At 37.2% G+C, this 6081-nt stretch overlaps 1 pseudogene; it reads left to right on the top strand.

Annotated features, from left to right (window-relative positions):
- Positions 1-5379: 5379 nt before the first annotated feature.
- LOC101576944 lies at positions 5380-5858 on the top strand (annotated as a pseudogene).
- The last annotated feature ends 223 nt before the right edge of the window (positions 5859-6081 follow it).

Raw genomic sequence — 6081 nt, 5'->3', positions numbered from 1 at the left:
TCAGGCCCTGAGCCTACTCAGAACAAATGCAGAAGACACTAGCACAGAAGAAATTGGGAATCACACAGCTGGAATATCTGAATTAGAAAGTCAGAATATAAACCTCAAAGCCGAAGAAGTATTGCCAATGGAGATTAATTTGGGGGATACTCAGGTTCTTAGATTTTTCTCCTAGCTGTTGTGCAGAAAAACAAGTTCTAGGCCTCATTCGCTTATGGATTTGAGCCTTCTTAACTACACAGAAGTAGCTCCATGTTGGGAATATTTTAACAATAAGAGGATGCCATCTGTGTCTTGTGGTGGGGAAGAGGTAAACCTCCTTTAAGAGATAGCTCTACTTCACTGTACTTTTAAATATCTTTATTGAGGCACAGTAGTAATACAATAAGCTCCACACATATAATATGTACAATTTTATGAGTGTTGATAACAGTTGGCACAATCAAGAAAACACGTATTTAGAACAAAGTTAGGGTCTGCAGTTGTGGATCATGTCAAGGTGGAGAGTGGAACAGTATGACTCCTCTGCCCTGTGACCACTGGTTTGAGAGAGGGATGCTGACACATGAGATCTAAGTAGTCTTGTGCCATGGTGCAGGAATGAGTGGGAGTTGGGTACTCTGCCTGTGGGAGAGGAAGTTACAGTAGGACAAAGCAGCCTTCGGCTGTCTCTGTGGCAGCAGCAGGAACAGAGAGTCAGCCTACAGTACCTCACCTACTCGACCCTGCGAAAAGCAGTACCAGTGGAAGTGGATCAGAGGAAGCTGTGCAAGGACTGGGAGAAGAAAAATATACATAGGACTTTAAGTAGCCTTAGTTTGTCTCTGTCTGAGGGCTCTGGGTGAGCCATACAGAGACATAGAGGTAAGGAGTATATGGGTTGCTGAGGGACATACAGAGAGTTACTGGCTGAAGACTGGTCTGTGGCCCTAATATCTGGAGGCCAAGATTAGCTCCTCATCCAGCTCTAATCCTACTGTAGGGTTGGGAGAGTTAAACAGCACAGACCTGGGCTCTGAATTAGATACTACTAAGGAAATGTAGACACCATAGGAACATTATTATTATTATTATTATTATTATTATTATTATTATTATTATTTTCATCTTTGTTTCATTTTATTTTCCTGTCGTTTTTTTCCTTCTTTTTGGTGCTGAGAATCAAACTCACAACCTTGTGTCTGTCAGGCAACTGCTGTGCCGCTGAGCTATATTCCTGGTGAGGGATTTTTTTTTTTTTTCTATTTTCTTTTTATTGTTTGCATTGCTCTTTCTTCACTCAATTTTCTTGACTTTTTTATATTTTCAAACGAGTGACCACTAACTTGAGTCTTTCTGTTTTCTTTCAATATTCTTTTCCTTTCTTTATTCTTCTCCTATCGTTTTCTCCAGTTCTCCAAAGGTTCAGTGTTTATCTTTTGTCCTCTCATCTTGATTCTATGTTTCTCTTCATTTGTCTCTCCACATTGTTTTCCCTCCTTCTTAAATCCTCCCCACAGAATAAAATCACTCAAGGAAGGGGAAACTTATTGCATACAAGTTCGTGATTTATGAAGGCCTTTTTAAAATAAAAATATAGATCTTGTTCCTATGCATAAAAGTACCAAATTAATAGTTACTACAGTTTGTCAATTTCTAGCCTGTGCTTGGTGCTACTTTTACTGATACTTGTACTGCTTTATCCAGGGTGTTCTACCTGTTATAATCAGTTTTTCTTCCTTGCATGACCACACTGTGATTGTTTGGGATCACATCACAATCATTACCATAGTCCAGTACCAAATGTCTGGGTGTTGAGGCAAATGGACAAGAGCTACGCATCCCTAAACGATAAATACCCAAATAATAACAATAATGAATTAGAAGGTAGGAACTTGAAACAGACACAATGATCAGGGCCCAGCTGCACATAGAAGACATCTCTGGAAAATAGACATTTTCTAAGGAACCTGTGAAACTAGTGATAATGCTATCCATGATAGAGAATTTACTAATATCAACATAGAAAAGATAGTAAAATATAAAATGGCCAGATGTCAAAGCAAAATGCAACCTCAGAACTCAAGTCCATCCAGGCCAAGTCCAGCAGATGAGATAGAGGAAATCTGAAGTCACCTACCCATGCTTACTGCAATGATAGCAGCAGAAGAAAAAAAAACAGATGAATGAAGCCATAGAGAAAATCAGATCAAAATAATCTCTAAATTTTTTTAAAAAGATAACAGCCAGGGAGATAGCTTAGAGGCAAACGCATAAGTGCAAATGCAAGGTCCTAAGTTTGATCCCCAGTAACCACAAAAATAAATAAATAAATAAAAATGAAGGGCCTGCCCAGTGAATCTTGACATGGTTCTTTAAAAACTAAAGGATTTAGGAAGACAATGGAAATGATGAGTGCCCAATATAGGAAAGAAATGGGATCTATGAAATAGATTCAAACAGATTTCCAGAGATAAAAAATTCCACTGAAAGTATATGCAGCTGATTAAACCAGGTTGTGGACAGAGTATCAGAACTGGAAGACATGATTGCCTTCAGTGAACAAAAAATAAACACATTTTAAAATAGCAAAGTACCATGAAAATCAATCAAACAGCTGCAAGATGATGCAATGCAAAACAATATAAGATTGATCAGAGTCAGTGAGAAGGCAGGGGACAGTGCAAATGATAGCCATAAAAACATATTGATATAAGTAATGGCAGAAAACTTCTGAAACATGGAAAAAGAAATAGACATGCAAATGAGAGAGGCATATAAAACTCCAATTAGCCATGACCAATATAAATCTACAGCAAGGCATATAATAAGCAAGCTTCTAGAAATTTACTACAAGAACAGAATACTAAAAGTGAATAGAGAAAAACAAGTCATATATAAAAGGAAAATCCATTAGAATCACAGCAATTTTCTCGACACAAATCCTTAATCAAGGAGAGCTTTCAGTGAAATATTTCAAGTCTTACAGGAAAACAAACTCTAGGGCTGGCCAAATACCTCAGCAGATTAAAGCACTTGCAAGTAGCTACAGGGGACTGGAGTTTGACCCCCTGGCTTGCCGTGCTGGCCCCACTCCCAGGGTGCACTGAGATGGTGATTGAGACTGGGCATGGTGGTGTGCGCCTGTACTCCCAGCTTTGGGGAGGCTGTAAACAGGTGGGTCACTATGAATCTGATTTAGTAGTGAGACCTTGAATGTCCTGTAGACCCTTCTCTAAAATAAAAAAAAAAAAACCCAAAAAACCCCCCACAAAACTCTAACCCAGATTGATGTACTGGAAAAGCTACCTTTAAAAATCAGTGGAGAAATAAGATACTTCCATGACAAAGGACAACTGAAGAAATTTATGACCACCAAACCACCTCTTCCAAACATTCTGATGGACATTTTTGAAACAGATAAAGATGGACACAATCACAAGAACACAGACACAGACACAAACACACACACACACACACACACACACACACACACACACAAAAGAATCTATTAGGAAAGGCAAGCAATTAAACATAGGAAAGACTGGGAATCAACAATAGGAAAATAATATGCCAATCATAAACAAAAATGTATCAGTCATAACTATCAATATAAATGGTCTCAATTCACCAATTAAAAGAAACAGATTGGCAAAATGGATCAAGATACAAGACACAACAATATATTGCATATGAGATACACATTTAACTAAAAACAATTCATAGACTGAAAAGGAAAGAATAGAAAACAATACACAATATGACAGGGACCCAGAAAAAAAAAACAGGGGTACCTATTGTATCTGAGAATACTGTGAGTTTCTTACCAAGACTGAACATAACAAAGAAGGTCACTATATTCTTGTTAAAGGAAAACTCCAAGAGGAAGAGATAACAATCATAAAATTACATGCACTACATAACAGTACATGCAACTACATAAAACAAATATTAATGAATATGGAAGATCAAATAAACACAACTGCAATATGGGATATTAGTACCCCACTATTACAAATAGAACAACTAGACAAAAAATAACAAATAAATATCAGAAATGAACCAAACGTGTAAACAAATTGACTTAGTACATGTTTACCATTGTTCACCTAACAACATCAGAATACATGTTCTTCTCAGCAGCACATGGAACATCCTCCAAAATGGAGCCCATAATGGCCTAGAGAACATGCTTAAGAAAATGCAAATATTGAAATTATCCCATCCATATTATGATATTATAATGTGCTGAAATTTGAAATCAATGGCACAAGAAACTAAAAAAAAGACATAAGCATGTAGGAGTTAAATAACACCCTAATGAACAACTAAAGAGTCACAGGTGAATTAAAGAAAAAATTACGCAGCATCTACAATTAAATGATACTACTGATGGAACATACCAGAACCTATAAATGCAATCAAAGCAGTACTTCAAAGGAAATTTATAGTAATGAATTCTTACATAGTGACAAAACAAGTTCAAATAACCTAAAGTTGAACCTGAAACTTTAGACAAATAAGAAAAAGTCAAGTTCAGTACTTGTGTGAGAGAAAATTCCAAAGATCATAGCAAAAATTATTGTAATAGACACTAAATATATTAAGAACCAATGAAATGAAGAGTTGCTTCTTTGAAAGATAAAAATATTGATAAACACTTGGCTAATTTGATTTTAAAAAGTCTCAAAACCATGTGATTAGGAATGAAAGGATGACATCACAACAGATCTTGCATAAATCCAGAAAATCATTAATACCTATTTCAAGAACACTTATTCAAATAAGGTAGGAAACACAGAAGACATGAATAGATTCTTAGGTATACAAATTGCCAAAACTGAATCAAGAAGGTATACAAATTCTAAATAAACAAATGTCAATCAATGAAATTGTTTTGTAAGTTAAAAATTTACCAAAACAGAAGCCCAGGTCCTGATGGATTCACTACTGAATTCTAAACAAAAACAAAAACAAAACAAAACAAAAAAAGCCTTAGAGATGATCTAATGCCATCACACCTCAAACTCTTTAATGAAATGGAAAGGGAATCAATACTTCCAAAGTCTTTCCTGGAAGCAAGTATTACTCTGATACCAAAATCAGAGAGGGACCCAATCATAAAAGACTACCATAGGTCAATTCCCTAAAGTAACATAGATGCAGAAATCCTCAATAAGATACTGCCAAAAGAATGCAGCAAGTCATCAAGAAAATTATACACTATGCCTAAGTAGGATTCATTCCAGGGATGCAGGGATGACTCAAAAATACACAGACCATTAAATGTAGCATACTATATTAACAGAAGCACTTGATCATCTCAGTAGACACAAGGCATTTGACATGATCCAACACCCACTCATAAAACTCATACAGAAAATCGGTAGGCTCGGCCGCCATGGCGCCCGTGAAAAAGCTTGCAGCGAAGGGGGACAAAAAAAAGCAGGTCCTGAAGTTCACCCTTGATTGCACACATCCTGTAGAAGATGGAATCATGGACGCTGCCAATTTTGAGCAGTTTCTCCAGGAAAGAATCAAGGTGAAGGGCAAAGCCGGGAATCTCGGTGGAGGGGTGGTCACCATCGAAAGGAGCAAGAGCAGGATCACTGTGACTTCTGAGGTGCCTTTTTCCAAAAGGTTCTTGCTGACTTCCTCAGATGGGACTTGCACTTGAGATCTTCCTGCTTCAGCCTCCCAGAATGCTGGGGTATCAGGCGTGTACCATCATTCCTGGTAGAGCTCTTAGCGCTTGCCTTCTCTGTATTTGAAATATCTCACCAAAAAATATTTGAAGAAGAATAATCTGCATGACTGGTTGCATGTAGTTGCTAGCAGCAAAGAGAGTTACGAATTACGTTACTTCCAGATTAACCAGGATGAAGGAGGAGGAAGATGAGGATTAAAGCTCCTTTGTCTGGAATATTTTTTATGAGTTCTCGAATAAAACTTGGGAACCAAAAAAAAAAAATCGGTAGAGATTTTTTTATATCTCAATCTGCTTAAGCCATCTATGACAAACCAAGAACCAGCGTCATAGTGAATGGCCCCAAACAGACAGCTTTCACTCTAAAATCAGGAAGAACACAAGGATGTTCACTA

This window comes from Octodon degus, unplaced genomic scaffold, assembly GCF_000260255.1.
Source record: "Octodon degus isolate 3935 unplaced genomic scaffold, OctDeg1.0 scaffold00007, whole genome shotgun sequence".
In the NCBI taxonomy this organism is placed as follows: Eukaryota; Metazoa; Chordata; class Mammalia; order Rodentia; family Octodontidae; genus Octodon; species Octodon degus.
The sequence above is the reverse complement of the archived record's forward strand: the minus strand, read 5'-3'. Positions and strand labels throughout refer to the sequence as shown.